The sequence below is a fragment of the Parasteatoda tepidariorum genome, chromosome X1 (assembly GCF_043381705.1).
Source record: "Parasteatoda tepidariorum isolate YZ-2023 chromosome X1, CAS_Ptep_4.0, whole genome shotgun sequence".
Taxonomy (NCBI): Eukaryota; Metazoa; Arthropoda; class Arachnida; order Araneae; family Theridiidae; genus Parasteatoda; species Parasteatoda tepidariorum.
In genome coordinates, this window is record NC_092214.1 from 53979425 (window position 1) to 53996166 (window position 16742).

Genomic DNA, 16742 nt, shown 5'->3' on the forward strand with positions numbered 1-16742 from the left:
TGCAAGATATTCTCAATTTCAAGCTTCATTTTCCACCCTCTGAAATCGNTCCGTAATTAACGATACGGATTTTAAATTACACTAATATGTAGACTATAGAACAAAAAAGTACTCTACCCACCCGGATGTATCGATTCAATTCGTTAATACTCCGTAATTAACGATACGGATTTTAAATTACACTAATATGTAGACTATAGAACAAAAAAGTACTCTACCCACCCGGATGTATCGATTCAATTCGTTAATACTCCGTAATTAACGATACGGATTTTAAATTACACTAATATGTAGACTATAGAACAAAAAAGTACTCTACCCACCCGGATGTATCGATTCAATTCGTTAATACTCCGTAATTAACGATACGGATTTTAAATTACACTAATATGTAGACTATAGAACAAAAAAGTACTCTACCCACCCGGATGTATCGATTCAATTCGTTAATACTCCGTAATTAACGATACGGATTTTAAATTACACTAATATGTAGACTATAGAACAAAAAAGTACTCTACCCACCCGGATGTATCGATTCAATTCGTTAATACTCCGTAATTAACGATACGGATTTTAAATTACACTAATATGTAGACTATAGAACAAAAAAGTACTCTACCCACCCGGATGTATCGATTCAATTCGTTAATACTCCGTAATTAACGATACGGATTTTAAATTACACTAATATGTAGACTATAGAACAAAAAAGTACTCTACCCACCCGGATGTATCGATTCAATTCGTTAATACTCCGTAATTAACGATACGGATTTTAAATTACACTAATATGTAGACTATAGAACAAAAAAGTACTCTACCCACCCGGATGTATCGATTCAATTCGTTAATACTCCGTAATTAACGATACGGATTTTAAATTACACTAATATGTAGACTATAGAACAAAAAAGTACTCTACCCACCCGGATGTATCGATTCAATTCGTTAATACTCCGTAATTAACGATACGGATTTTAAATTACACTAATATGTAGACTATAGAACAAAAAAGTACTCTACCCACCCGGATGTATCGATTCAATTCGTTAATACTCCGTAATTAACGATACGGATTTTAAATTACACTAATATGTAGACTATAGAACAAAAAAGTACTCTACCCACCCGGATGTATCGATTCAATTCGTTAATACTCCGTAATTAACGATACGGATTTTAAATTACACTAATATGTAGACTATAGAACAAAAAAGTACTCTACCCACCCGGATGTATCGATTCAATTCGTTAATACTCCGTAATTAACGATACGGATTTTAAATTACACTAATATGTAGACTATAGAACAAAAAAGTACTCTACCCACCCGGATGTATCGATTCAATTCGTTAATACTCCGTAATTAACGATACGGATTTTAAATTACACTAATATGTAGACTATAGAACAAAAAAGTACTCTACCCGCCCGGATGTATTTATTCAATTCGTTAATACTCCGTAATTAACGATACGGGTTTTAAATCACCCTAATATGTAGACTATAGAACAAAAAAAGTATTCTTCCCACCCGGATGTATTTATGGTGGTGGTACTTATGCCTCTTGGCCCAGAACAAGGCTAGACCAAGTCCAGGAGACCGTTCACCGACAGAAAATCAAACACCATCTGCGGATCCTCCAAAATTAAATTTTTGGATGTATTTATTCAATTCGTTAATACTCCGTAATTAACGATACGGACTTTTACTCACCCTAATATGTAGACTATAGAACAAAAAAGTACTTTACCCACCTAGATTTATTTATTCAATTCATTAATACTCCGTAATTAACGATACGGATTTTAAATCTCCCTAATATGTAGACTATAGAACAAAAAAGTACTCTACCCACCCGGATGTATTTATTCAATTCGTTAATACTCCGTAATTAACGATACGGATTTTAAATCACCCTAATATGTAGACTATAGAACAAAAAAAGTATTCTTCCCACCTAGATTTATTTATTCAATTCATTAATACTCCGTAATTAACGATACGGATTTCAAATCTCCCTAATATGTAGACTATAGAACAAAAAAGTACTCTACCCACCCGGATGTATTTTTATCAATTCGCTAATACTCCGTAATTAACGATACGGATTTTAAATTACCCTAATATGCAGAATATAGAACAAAAAAGTACCCTACCCTCCTTGATTAATTTATTTATTTGAACCTAATATATATATATATATATATATATATATATTCTGCTCCTGGCTTCTGAATATTTAACATTTGCTGTGACCTACCGATAAAAAGCTAAAGGACATCCCCATTTAATTAATCTATTGAAGCGAGAATTTTTTTTCTATTCTAAGTCAGCGAATTATACAATAATTAGATCAAAAGGCCTAGGAAGTGTTTGAAAGAACAGTCAAATACATACAAAGGTAGAAATGTCCCCATATATTCTAACATTAAATGGTGTCTAGTCGTGAAAATAATAATAAAAAAAATAATTTAAACATTCTTCCGTTTCCGAGTAGAACATAAAAATGAACACGCTATTTACTTAACTTTAAAGGAAGAACAGTGGAGCATGCCATTGGTATGTAAAGATGCTTTTATCTTGTTTTTACTTTTTTTTCCCAAATAAATGTAGCAAATAAAAAGATTGTTTCAAAAAGATAGTAGCAACAAATCAGGAAACGTTTTACCCTTTTCGTAAACAATGCCACACTTTTTAACTCAATAAAGATAGCAAAGTAAATAAGAAGTTATCTTGGTATTCACACAGCCATAAAATCAGTTCCAGATTTTATCATTCAGATAAATGGAGGTTAAGCCCAAACCACAAAATGACGAATGTTAAAATTTTCATTTAGACGCAAAATTCGAATAAAATTAACCAGCTATTTAACACTTAAGTTACTGTATTATAAAAATTTTTGAGGGCTCTTTCCAATTGTGCGTTATTTAAAATATCGTGATTAAAAGGACAAATAATTTAAGATTTCGAAAAAAAATTCTGGTAGATGAAATAAACAAAATTCTTCGATGAAGGTTGTTTAGGCCGGGATAGCCTGGTTGGTAGGGCACTGGGCCCATGTCCAAGAGTTCGTGGGTTCGATCCCAGCCGGCCGAAGACTCCCCATGTAGTAAATGGTGATTTCTGCAGGTTAAATCTATCAAGTCGCAAAGTCCTCCATGTTCCCATAACAAATCAATATCTCTGGGGGTACTGATCCATGAGTTTCCTTGTCTTCTGGATTGGTCCAAAATTACAAGGCTACGGAGTTGAACATTAGTAGTCGTTAACCCAAAATTGGGTCGGCTGTTCAACGATGGATATAAAATATAAAATGAAGGTTGTTAATGTTAGGGAATTGCATATACTGCATATTGCAACCTACATGTCAGCTGCTTTGATTTCTGAAAAATGTTTTATCAAGTGGTAGAGTATTAAACACTGCTTAGAATTCTGTTTAGCTTTGAACACTTCTTAAAAGCCTTATCACGAGGTAATTCAAAAATCGGAATTTTATACAAGTGTTAAAATTATTCATGTGTAGCATAATTATTTTTTCTTTTTAATTTACTAAAACGAGAATCAGTTTGCTGCCATAGAAAAACATTTCCTCGCAATGCGGAGTTAATTGACGGCTTTGATTTTATTTCCTTAATTTATCTCTATGGGAAATTAACGAGTTTCAATTCTTAGAAAAATGGTTAATCGATTTTGGGGAAATTTTTCTTTCGTTTTCTGATATTAAATGGCTAAAAGCGCGTTAAAAATTAATTATAACTACTCACAACATTCTTTTAACATTTAAAAAAATGAGAATATAACGAGGTTTTAGTGTCTTGTGCAAGCATTGCTCATACCTCTCTTCCCACTTTTAAGTACAATTAGCAAATCACAAAATCCTCCATCCCCTAGGCGCTTTCAGAATGTTTGAATGGCCGCAAATTGGATATTTAGTTAGCTTTTGTAGCCAATGCAAGTTTTATCGTCATAAATAGATGTATTTCAATGAAGCCTTAAGAAACTGAGATTACTGAGAAAATCACCCCAAAAATAAGCTTTCGTCGAGGTCGTAGAAAAAGAATTCGCAAGTTAAAACTTATAAGTTAAGAACTGCTGTATACTTAAAAATAAAATAATAAACTAATTAGTTGATATTTACACAAAAGTTTAATAGAATTGCAAATTTTGCATATCTGCTAATTTCTGCATTGATCTTTTATTTATAAATTTTTACAAGCTGATAACAAGCTGATTTCATAATCGTCGTTAAACAGCCGACCCAATTTTTGGATTTACGACTACTAATGTTCAACTACGTAGCCTTGTAATTTTGAATCCAATCCAGAAGACAAGGGGACGCCTGGATCAAGTATTGAGAGAAATTAGCTTTTGTTGGCAATGCAAGTTTTATCATCGTTAATAGATGTATTTGGATGAAACCGTAAGAAACTGAGATTACGACGAATTGTCATTACACCGAGTTGCGCTCGCGATAAATTGTCGCTGCGACGAATTGTGCCTGCGATAAATTGTGCTTGCAACGAATTGTGCGTACTATGAAGTGTGCTCGCGACGAATTGCGGCAACGACAAACTGTCACCTCCACGAATTGTGCGTGAGGAATTGTCCCACGACGAATTGCGTGCGACACCAGCATGTAGCATCAAATTAAATTCTCACAACTATAAGATAGTTAAGCTTGAGTCATTTCTTTATAATCATAGAAAAATCGACTGTTTAACATGCGTTTCAGTTCATATATGAAACAGAAAGATCCCTGAAATGTGAGAGTTTATGATGTCTGTGATTAAATAGAAATAGGTAATTTATAGTAAAATATAATTCAGATATCTTTAAAATAATATTAGTAAGGTATTCTCACGTTATATCGTAAATACATCCCACAATAAATATTGAATATACGATAATAATCGATAACGATAATATTGTAATTATCTACAGTGGTAAATATCGCTCGGGAATATGATCGATTACGATAATTATCGAATGCAATAGTACCGTGATCATTACAGATAACGATAATAAAGCGAATGTTATTAATAACGATAATTATCTCATATCAGATTGTTGATAAATCTCAGTGTGGTAGCAAAGGAGCTGTTAGTTATAAAATAATGTTAATTAGCTAGATATATTACAATATTTACTATATATCAGAATAAATCTATATCGTGATATTCTACTAATATTGCTAATTCTGATAGATTTAATCCATCTCAACGAGAGATCATATTTTTGGGATTATTATACTTATCATCCATTTGCTCAAAGCAATTATTAGTTATATAAAATAATAAACAAATTAGTTAATGCATTAGCTCTTTTATAATTTTTTAAATGCGTCAAACAATGCCATTTTGAAATGAATAAATAAAAAACATTTGATGACTTTTTTCAATGGGAAAATTAATGATGCAAATATGAGTCTGACGAAGATAACTGAGATGATTCTTCCAAATTCACGTAAATAAACATGTTTACCACATGTAATAATATAAAGCTCTATACTCTCTAAAATGCTTGCTTCAAACACATCTCAACAACGCATAAGTTAACACAAATATATACAATAATTTGATACATATATATTTAATGAAGAAAAAGGTAAGTAATTTTAAAATAATTTATAATGAATAATTATAGTCCAATAACCTCACTTCGGTTTCTTATGGTGAGAAATATACCTTGAGTATGTAAAAAACGCTATATATTTATTTATTTTAAATGCGAAAAAACGGAAACCACTGATAAATATATTTTCACTTAAGATTTTTAAATATCCTCTAATGACACAGAGCTAAATATTATTCGTGTTTATTAAAGTTTATTAACTTCATAGATGTATTTCATTTTTAGTAAAACGTGGCTTGAATTAAAAAAGAATATCTTATCAGACAGACCCACATTTTTGTCAGCATTTGAATGAACGCTAGTGGAAAAACTGCTTTGATGTTTCAACAGTAATTGCTAAGTGAAACGAGTTAGGATATGAAATGGAATGAATCCATGCGTATGAATTTCGTTCTTTGTCAGATTACAAAGATACTATTTACTATTACCAGACGATTTGATATCAGGTATGAAGATTTCAATAAAAAAGATGTTTTCACTTTTGGAAGTCACTATCGTTACATCGTCTAGAACTATAATTAATGCAAAAATGTTATTTTCTATTCGAAGACTGTTTGATAGCAGATATGAAGATTTCAAAAAAGATGTTTTCGCTTTTGGATGTGACTATCACTTATGGAAGAACTTAGAGTAAGACAGTGCTAGTGTTTTCTGAGTTTCGTTTTTGTCAAAATTCTTTTAAATTTCCTTAAAACTTAAAATATTACTTTTAATCAATATTTGGTATAGTTTACATGAATAGATTAGGTTTTCATTATTTTAAAAGAGTCGTATATTTAAAATTTGAGAACTCAGAAACTATTTCACCGATTTCGTCAAATTTTGTATTTTGTCGTATAAAATAAATTACATTCTTTGAAATGATGTAAAAGTTTGTATGTCTTAAAATGTGAAAACTTTTTAAACTGTTATTAAATGAAATAATAAAGAATAGTAAATAGTTATTAAAAATTTATTTTTGGTGCATGGGATTTATTTTCATTGCATAAATTAATTTTATAATTGTGTACAAGAAATTTTCGATTGCTTGAAAAGTTCTCGAGATACAGTGAAATAAGAAAAAAGTAAAATTAACACAAAGGAGTCCTAACTTTCGCTCGCTGCCTGACCAAACTATTGGGACCACATTTCCAACTCTGCGATGATCCCTACACTTATTTTGAGGGTCAAGAATCTAAGTCCATCGAAAAAAAAGGTAAGTTTATTCTTAGAAATAACGGTTTTGTGTTGGATTTCGTAACTTAAAATATGGTTTGCAATAATTGATATTTAACGTTAGGCCCTCGAACCATTAAGATTGAGTCTCAGTATTTGAAAACCCGATCATTAAATCAAAAGTTATTTCTGGGTGTTCTTTTTTTGGGGGGGCACAATACTGCCTTTTTCTATGACATGCTACAAAAATAAGATTCATAAACCATCAAGTTACCTTTTTGCAATCAGTAACGTAACTCAAAACTGAAATAATTGATCATTGCTAAAGCTTGAAAAATAAACTTTAAAAAAAAATAGTTCACCATTCCAAATAATGAAAAAAGAAAAAAAATTCCTTTTTTTTTGTTTGAAAGAGGAAGATTGTCAACCCAACGCAAATGGCTGGAAAGTACGCCAAAAATTTTATGTTGAAATATGCAATAAGCTTTAAAACATCTCCCCTCAGGAATTTTTCTTTTTATTTCTCCTGCAATTTTATTAGATTAAAAGAAAGTACTTAAAAGAATGCTGAGATAATGGTGCTGTGTTAGGATACAAAAAGAAGCTCAAGTATTGATTTTCAATATGAACAGGTAAATATGGTGTTTTTTATTAACATAGCATCTACTATGATGTTTGCTAATCAATAAATTTCACAAAGAAAGAAATTCTCATTATTCCATCTCAAAATAGCTTAACTTTGAAATAGGGTCAGAATTTTGAAAATTACCTCAAAAATAAGTTTTCGTCTAGGTCGTAGAAAAAGAATTCGCAATTTAAAACAAGTAAGTTAAGAACTGCTGCATACTTGAAAATAAAATAATAAACAAATTTGTTGATATTTACACAAAAGTTTTATAGAATTGCATATTTTGCTTGTTTTCTATTGTACAGATGTGCTATAGCCGCTCATTTTTGCATTGATTTTTTTATTTACTAATTTTTTTTATCTTGCTGATTTATACTAAACGATTTATACTAAAAGCTGATTTGTGAACAAAATATTTTAATAAACGCCCAAATAGAAAAAATTAAGAAAATTTATAAAGTAAACTTCTAGCTGAGCAACCCGCTCGTCAGATTATTAAACGAGTTTTACAGCAAAAACTATACCAGAATAATGTCTAACATAAAAATCTTTATGATCCCACCATACACTTCATTTTCTCTCAATGAAGTTTTTTACAACTAAAACTTATCACCTGATACGAGATTTGGTTAGTATGCTGCCGAACAATACAAAAATAAACATGAGCGACAAGAAATTCAAAACTTAAATTGCATGGTAAACTGCTTATTGCGAAAATGTTTTTTTTTAAACAGTATTTTGAAATTTTATTTTAGAGTTGATTACTTTAGCATTAGAAAAAAAAATAATCGAGCCACTTTTCGCCAAATCTACCATAAAGCACGTTGTTTTTTCAATTGCACGCAGTATAATTGTTTGGTGTGGTAAACTTCAATATGAAATTCACCTGAAATGGGTAGATGCATTTTGTTTTTTTTCAACGATTCGTTTTCAATTCTGAGTTTCTATGTAAATATAAAACATGTGTGGGTAGCAGTTTTAATCCGATAGCGGTAGTTCCAAGTGGCAAGAATGTTGGTGGAAAAATGGAAAAATATCTAAAAGATAAAACGTCGATTTTCTTTTTATACTAAGAGAGAAATTATTTTTTTATCAACTGCTTTTCGGAATATAATGTGCAATGTACTACTAAAACCATATCAACATTTTGTCAAAATAAACAAAAACAAAAATTTTTCTTAAAATTACAATGGTCAAAAAAAGGGACTTTAAAAATGATTGCTGATAAACAATTTTGAATTAGCCAACTAACCACTCGTTTAATTTTTAGATAAAAAAAAAAGTTAAGCATTTTTTTGTCAAAATTTTTATCTGACCTAGCTTCGTAGGAATCCTACTAGTAAATCATTTTTAAGTAAAAAAATCTTTTTGATTGACAGTTACACAATCTTTCTGGCCCTTCCAGTCAAGTCAAAAGGAAGGTAAGTTTGACCTTCAGATTACCTGGAATTTTTGAGATCAAAGATCCCCAACCACCCTATCCCAAAGGAAACGCTACACTTTTCCCGGGCGTGACCTACCCAACCCGACACACTAGTGCTTGCTTCCTGAACAACTGGTTTCAGATTAATGCTATACTTCTCTGACAACGGACAAAATTACACAGCTGTAATTTAAACTTTTCTTTCAAGACATAATGCTTGCTCAGGATTTAAAAACAGAAGAAAAAAAATTCATGCTTGTAAGATTCACGACTAAAAATTGAAGAAATATTTTCATAATAAAAGTAATTTTTCAAAAAGCACTTTCTTACTGGTGTGTTGGATATTATGACTGCAAAGCAAAATTTCTCATGGGTTGATATTAAATAAAGTAGAATAAATAAAAACTTTCTACTTAATGTTGTAAATCTTGGAAATATGTTCATTTAATCTGTTTTCCGTAATTAATAACACACTAACTGTTATGTACAGAACCATAGTAAGGGTATTTGCACAGGGCTCCGCATTCCAAGAACTCAATTAATATTTAAAAAAATAAATATTTTACAAATTTCAAAGTTACTTAAGTTTATTTTCAGAATTGAAAACTTTGTTTATAACTTTATATAGAGGAAATAGAAAAAGAAGAAGTGTCAACACTGTCCCCCAAACTCAAAAAACTTCATATAAATCAAATTTTATAAAATCAAAAAACAAAATTTGCTTAAACATTTTTGGATAATTATTTAAGTAAGACACTAAAAGACATGATTTCTCCCTTCTAAAGACCTCTCTAATAATGTGCAACTTTAAAAAAATAAAATAAAAAGGTATGGATTTTGAAGAAAATAAAATTTCAAGCGGCTCATTTTAAGGAATGAAGTTAAAAAAAGAAAAAAAAATCAGTAATGTCAGAAAAAATTTAAAAATCCTAATGAATTCTTTTCCTTAGCACAGCGCGAAGAGAATCATATAGAGTTCGAAGCATGTGATTAGAGGGAAATACTGATTAAAATGATCCCGAACTTCGACAAATACATTTGACAGCAAAAGATAAAAGTTAAAACTCTCTGTCACAAGTGCATAGTTTTGACTGGGTAGTCGATAGGGCAATTGAAACTGCACAGCCTTTTAGTTTGTTACAATATCTTAGAACACAGGACTTAATTTTTTAAATAATAAATCGATGGAAGAAAATATTGGAATTGTCCTGGGTTTGGTATAACGATGATAATCTGTTACTGTGACAGGAATCTTCTATGAACTAAGATTTTTAAGTTTCCTTTTTAAACTGAATTATTATACTACTGCAAAATAAAAGATTTTTTTGTTACAAATGTAAATAAATTTTATAAGTTTTAATTTAAGTTATACTTGGGAATCAATTTTATAAATTGACACTACATTTTAATTTTTGATAAATTGACATAGTGTGAAAAATAAATCCAAATAAAATTTGCTGAAAATCAAATAGTTATCAAAAGGAACTAAAAATCTCGCAAAAAAATCCTACAAAAATATAGAAACTAGACTTTAACTACAGACACTATAAATTTCATGACAATTAACTGATGATCATAATTTAAAAGTTATAATTCATACGGAATCATTGTTAAAAAAAATCAATCTAGCAATAGTTTTTGCTTCAAAATGTTAAATTGCAATAAACTTTAACGAAAAATATAGATAATTTAATCAGCTGATAAACTAAGTAAAAATTTCATGAAGAATTGAAAACAAAGAATTTAAACAAATAATAAAAAATAAAATAAGGATACCAAATTGAAAATTTAGGTATTATTTATATATTATTCACGATTAAGTTATGATCAAAAACAATTGAACAAAAAAATTTAAACATTTAATTGATAACGCAGATTTTAAAAAAATGCCGTTGAAAGTTTGATATTTCATGGAAAAATATCAGTATACTTAATAAATAGTAATACATATCAGTATATAAATAAAGAAATAGCAATTAGAAATAGCATGGTGTTTCTTTTAATAATAGCTGAGTTAATTTGTGATATGAGCTTACTATTTCTTGTTTTGTTTTGAATATTTTATTTTTATTAAAAAAAATGCTATGTTTATTTGTCTTGAAATTTTATTAAACACTATTCATTTATAAAATGAAGCCATAGGCAATTTAACTAACGAAAAATGATTCATCGGAAGTTATTATCATTGTGAATTTGTAGAGGAATAGAAAACTGTTAACACTTAATATCTAATTTGTTTTAAAAGTATATTATGTCTTGTTAACTCATTTCAGCGATCATAGCACAAAAAGCTTGCAATTTATTCGAATAAATAATGAAATTAATTTATAATATAAAAACACTTATTTGCATATTGAAAACCACTCTAGTCATCAAAGTTCCAATAAAACTAATATAATTTAAGTTTTGAAAGAAAAAATAATTTTTTTATTTGCAACATTCTATAAAGCTCGATGCAGTTTGACAGTTGTCATTTAACAAGTTACGAAATTAAATAGGTAAAATCACTTATACTGAAAGCATCTGTAGGTAGAACAATTTTAACCTATGGTTTTTAAAAACAAATACCATATAGAGATTTTTTTGAAAAAAGTTTTCTTTTTGTTTTTGAAAATTGAAGCACATTTATATAAAAACAGAATAGATGAAGAAAAGAGAAAAATAAACATACCTAATAGCAGTGTAAACCTATGAACATCCTATGTCACAAACCAGGTAGAAATTGATCGGTTAAGTTATTCTGTGAATTGAAGTATAATAATCCTCGTAGCAATTTCACGTCATATTCACTTTGAAATCGCACTTCTTGTCACTAGATTTAACACGTTCTGTTTTGCAAATTAAGCGTCACGCGTTTTTAAGTGAAAAAGAAAACAAAGAGCGCCAGTAAGTTACTTTTGCAGTGCTTGGTTTTTGTGATTTTCACCGCAGGCTACGCTCACAGATAGCAAATTCGGTCTGCAGCATTTAGAGAGAGAGTTAGATACTGCTGTGCGTGCCCAATAGGGTTGCTGTGTTTACAATGCAAGCGTTATTTCTCTCGCCAAATCGAACAGTAGGAATACCGCCAGAGGGATAAATAATGTTTTGGTAGTTATTCATTGTATCTGTTATTTGAAATTGTTACGGGCATTCCAACTTTATTTACTTTTTCTTTTTGCTCTCAATATAGGTAAATTATTATTGCTCTCAATATAGGTAAATTAATTTTTTTTAAATAAAAAATTTAAATATAATTTTTATTTCTCATAAAAATATTTTAAATTAAGTTGAATTTAAAATATGAATTTTAATATTTTTTTTTCTTCTTTAGAATTTTTTCTTTTTAAAATATAAATTTTAATCCAATTTTTTTTATCACGATTAATGGGAGTCGGTAGTTACTTTCGGTGTACCTTTTCTCAGCATCTAAATAAGATATTGTTTCCGTTTTTTTTTTCACAGAATATTTACATATACATGTTTACACTATGTTAACTGTTATTACATATTTTTGGCCCAAATTTTTTTAAAAAAAATTATGAACTGAGAACTTTTAATTTTTTAAAAAAGTTTTGTCATCAAAAATCTTTCATAACTCAAAAAGTATTCCAGCTAACGTTGAAATATTATCGCAGAATACAACTGATATAATCTCAAATATCCCCAAAATATTTCATATGTAGTTTTTTAGAAAAAGTACATCGAAAAAGGTCAGTTTTAGCAATATTGAAATTTGTCCCACCGACTCCTCTTAACTTCGTAATAAAATAATTCAATTATAAAAACATAAAGAGAAAAAAAAAACATAGAAATACATACGATGAGGTTAAAACATCATTCAAATTTTCATCACATATGTTTCTCACCCCCTGTTAGAAATTTATATATTATTAAAAATAAAACTAACTTTAAATTAATTTCTAACTGTCGTTGAACAGTCAACTCAATTCTAAGTTTATAACTATCAAATTCCTGAGCCTTTCATTTTGAACCCAACCCAGAAGACAAGGGAACTCAAGGATCAAGCATTGGGACAAACCAGCCTTTGAGGATGGATTTTTAATGGAACTAACCAGCATTTGCGCTACTTGGAGAGGAAACAAACGAAAACCACTCCACGGTAGCTCGAAAGCAAGATTAATCTAGCCCGTGATCTGATTTTTACCACTGAGAATTTTTTATATTAGCACTGTGATAGGTGCGTGCCGGGAACAGAATTCTTATCAATCAACCACCGCTGGGATTCGAACTTGGATCATCTCATTTGGAGGCGAACGCTCTATCCCTTGAGCGACCGCGGCTCAAATAGAACTATTATATAAGTCTCCGGAAAATTATTCATTTCATTTTAGAAATTTCAAATAAAAACAGTAAGACAAAACTTATCGTGTCGTAGATTTTAAAGAGCTGAATTTCAATGTTATTTGTTCTGAGCTGGTCACTTTAAGGATTAATTAGTTATCTCCTCAGTCCCAGGGAAAATTTAACCCATTTTTTAAAATCTGTGTTGGTCTAAAAAATTAAGTTTCATTAGGAAGTTTGTAAAACTTATCTCTATTCTGTCCATTAAACGTCTAGCCATTACTTCAGAAACAAAATGTAAATTTGACTGACAAGGCATTAAAAAAAATAATAATGAAAATAAAATAGAATTCAGTTTCTGAGAATACGTCACAGTTTTAAACAATAAAATTCGCAATAACTATTTATGTCTAAGAAATGTAAGTGTCGAGGTAAAATTAGTAAAATTAATTTCCAAGCTGTTTCTTAAATATCATTAAAAATAGCCAAGATTTCCTTCCTTAATCAGTCTCTTTAACTCAGAATTTTTATTAAACATATTTTTTATACTTTTTTCCTTATTTTGCACAAATTTAGGTCAAAATAATTGAAAAATATTATAGTTAGTGTTTTATTATTATGAAAATTGAAAACGGCTATGAAATACAACAAGAAACACCGGTGTCTCTTTCTGCGTTGAAAGTAAAATATTCCAAGCATGGCTCATTTCCAAATAATAATTTTTCAAGACATACATTGCATTCATACATTGCATATGTACATATCTACCTATATCGTTCGAGCATACGTATAGCTAGATCCTAAGCTTTATGCATGTATGTAAGTGTGTTTCTACCTAACTTTAAGAATGAACGCAATGTATGCATATTAAGTGAGCAAAATAAAAAATGGAGTACCTTGTATAACTTATGATTCAATGAATGTATTGTAATGTACTAGGTCTCAATCTTAATGGTTCAAGGGTTCGACTTCAGATATGCTAATTAATTTGAACAGACGATATTTAGGCGATTATTAAGTTACGAAATCAGACAAAAAAATTACTTCTTGTATAAGAAGCATACCGTTTTTTCAATGGATTGAGATTTTCAATCCTTAAAATGGAGGAGGGGGTAGCAGCTTTCTGCAAAATATGGTCCTAATTGTTTAGTCACGCGAGCGGTTGAAAATGTGAACCCATTGACGTTAATTTTACTTTTTGATTATTTCGCCATATTTTGAGAAAATTTTAAGCGAATTGAAATTTTCTTTTCGAAATTATAAAATTCGTTTGTCCAATAAATTTATCCAATAAAAATTCCTAGACTCAGCCCTAATTTTTCCAAACTAATTTGATCGAATTTCCCTGATCTTTTTTTAATGGTGACTTGATTTTGATTATTAATTTTTCAATTATACATTTCTCTTTCACATAAAATATATTGTAAAACACTTCTGTTTGCCATTAGAATTGCATTAATTTTAAAAATTTACTAAATGACCATTTTTTAAGAAAAAATCTTCCATTTTAATGTACAGCGGGCAAAGAAATAAACAGCCACCCTAAATAGCTTTTGATCTTTATGGTTCAAGGGGGTGAACTTAAATATGTTAATTAATTCGTGCAAACTATATTTTAAATTCAATTTTATATATAATATTCAATTTATATATATATATATATATATATATATATTCAATTTTATATACAATATTATTTCAAGTTAATACCGAATCAAGCTTTCGCACGCATTTTAAAGAGTGTATGAAATTTTTAACTCCAATAAATGAGAAAGCTTACACCAAGATTAAATGCATTTACATCACTCATGAATTACTTCCGTCAATTTTTCATTGTTATAAAAGGCATGTATGATTTAGTTTCATAATAACGATAGTTATATTCTTATAAGAAGATTTATATAAACCTGCTAATTGTATAAAAATTTTTTATAACATTTAACTTCTATGAGCTTCGATTTGCTTAAGCCTAGTTCGTTTTCATATTTACATTCTCTCTGAGCTCTGTATATGTCTTATTAGCAAATTAATTTTATTTTAAGAATTATTGTACATAGGCATCCAAAATTAATAATTCTCACCTTATATTGTGTCATAAAAATAACTTTACTTATTCTTATGTGTGTCATATCTTACAGTAATTATAAATTTTAGTGCAACTGGCGAATAACAAAAATGGTGGTGGCTTCTTTATTCTAAGTAGTATAAAAGAACAGTCTTGGTGTTTTATTACACCAGGAACTATCTTTGGTTCTTGGTGCAGTGAATCACTAAGATCCAAGAGTTATGTATGGTATTTCTATACAACATTATTGTGCAAAGTAGTTGACACCATTTTTGGTGTTTTGATACGCTAAATATTTTTATATTGTAGTCATGCATGTTATGCAAATCAAACTCTTAAGCACTTTCAAGTAAAACAAACTCTTACGTATAATATTATGTAAAACTAACTTTTATGTACTCTTGTATGAAATTTTTTTTTTAAGTAATCTTATATGAAACAAATTCTTGTGCACTCTTATGCAAAACAAACTCTTATGTAATCTTATGTAAAACTACCTCTAGTGTAATCTTATATTATACAAACTCTTATGTAAAACAAATTCTTATTCTTATGAATTCTTATGAAATATCTAGCTATTATTGGATTGTAAAGTTTTGTATAATTGTTCAGCTAAAGTTTACAAAATTTACCTGAAATTCGAAATTTCAAATTTATTCGATTAAGCCCTGTGCAAAATTTTTCTTATAGTAAAAATAATACATTCAATATTTTTTATATAGTTACTCTTTAAACTTTTAAGATATATTTTTTCAGTGTAAGTAAATGTTAATTATTTAAAATTAATTTTCCTCTGATTTTAGTTGACCTTAGCTGAATTATAGGTTAAGAGATTAGCTTAAGATATAATTACATATTTTTTTAAATCTATAATAGAATGAAAAAGAATAGAATGAATCATTTCATCACGTAATTATAACAATAATTAATATGATTTTTCCAACTATAATCATCTCTATTTATTTACGTAACTTAAATAAGAAAGATATTACAAAAATTAATGACTAAACTTTTAACCGATAAAAATATGTATCTTTCTGTAAAAACATGTAGCTACTATTTCAAGGTTAACCACATGCTTTTGAAAAAAACTTTTATATGAAGAAGTTGAGGTCATTTAAAGTTCATTTATTCAAATTTTCAGCTGTTATGAGCTTTTACATAAAATATTTCTGAGAAACCATCGTTAATATTCATATTTTATATTAATGACTCTCTTTTTTAACCAATAAAACTTTTTGTATGCATAGCTTTGCTTAAAGTTTTAACTGCAGTTTTACTTCGCTTCGATCTGTACAGCATGTTCTGCTTTTTTTTGTACTATACTTGTTTTCAGAAAAGTTTTTATGTATTAAGAAATTGCATGATTAAATGTTAACTGCTTTCTATGTTTTACGTTTTATTCTTACTAAAAACAGAGCAATAAAAGAGCATTTTTATTATTCTTTTGAACTTATCAGTCATGAATTTAAGATTTGTTAAAAAAAATTATTACATTTTGAAATTGTATTTTACAGACTACGATTGTCCGCAGTTTGGACATTATGTGT

General features: G+C 29.0%; 1 protein-coding gene across 2 annotated transcripts in view; it reads right to left on the reverse strand.

Moving 5' to 3' along the window:
• LOC107450095 (uncharacterized) overlaps positions 1-11869 on the reverse strand; it is a 174169-nt gene extending 162300 nt beyond the window's left edge. The window contains exon 1 of one of the 2 annotated variants that reach the window (XM_043042126.2): positions 11515-11869. The gene's annotated coding sequence lies outside the window, so the exon portion shown is untranslated. The remainder of the gene's footprint in view (positions 1-11514) is intronic. The other variant, XM_071187628.1, reaches the window with a different exon arrangement.
• Positions 11870-16742: the final 4873 nt, after the last annotated feature.